The sequence below is a fragment of the Arachis hypogaea genome, chromosome 11 (assembly GCF_003086295.3).
Source record: "Arachis hypogaea cultivar Tifrunner chromosome 11, arahy.Tifrunner.gnm2.J5K5, whole genome shotgun sequence".
Classification (NCBI taxonomy): Eukaryota; Viridiplantae; Streptophyta; class Magnoliopsida; order Fabales; family Fabaceae; genus Arachis; species Arachis hypogaea.
The window spans coordinates 18,316,313-18,317,245 of NC_092046.1; positions in this window are offsets into that span (position 1 = coordinate 18,316,313).

Below are 933 nucleotides of genomic sequence, written 5' to 3' on the forward strand. Positions count from 1 at the left end.
AATGACACAAAAATTTTGGGTAAATAACACAAGAAATCTTTAAAGAATCACACATCCAAAACCTTAACTAGCTCAACCAACAAAATACATTCAAATGTGTTTTGGGAGCAAAAAGATACATCAATTTATTACAAATGACATAGGAATAGCTAGATCTCTTATATATGAGTTTAATATCACTCAAATAATTCAATGATAAAAAAAGTGCATCATTTAGTTAGAAATCATGACACAATTAAGAAATTTTTATGTCATGGTTAAGCAATTTCGGTGTCAAAATTTTAAAACTTCTAGTATCACGATTAAAAAATTTTGGTACTATTTTTCTAATAAATTATGCATAATTTAAAACTCTCTTTCCTCGTCATAATTCTTGTTTCATCCTCTTAACAAGAATAGGTGTCACGATTAAAAAATTTCAGTGTCAAAATTAAGAAACATCTTGTGTTACGGTTAAAAGTTTTGATGCTACTTTTTTGATAAATTTTGTACAATTTAAAACTTCCTCTCTTTCTCTTCTTTTTCGTCATCATCATCATCTTCTTCTTTTTCTTCTTCATCTTCTCCTTCTTATTTTACCTTCTTATATTTTCTTATTTCACTCTCTTAACGTGAATAGCAAAAAAAAAATTAAAAAATGCTGCAATAACCACCAGAAAAAAGAAGAGAAAAAAAATACAGCAATGAAAGAATAACGATAACGAAGAAACACTCGAAGAAAAAAAGGTGTGTGATTCATACGCACATTGTGTGATAATTTTTTGTTGGGTTTTGGCTAACTTAATTAAACTTAATTCGCAAAAGAGTAAATAGCCATTTTTCAAACCATAAAAAATTCGAATGCTGACAAAATTGACCATGAAAAATTAAAACTAAAGTTATACCGTATAAGATAAGTTTCATTAAAAAAATAATTAATTATTAAATTTTTAT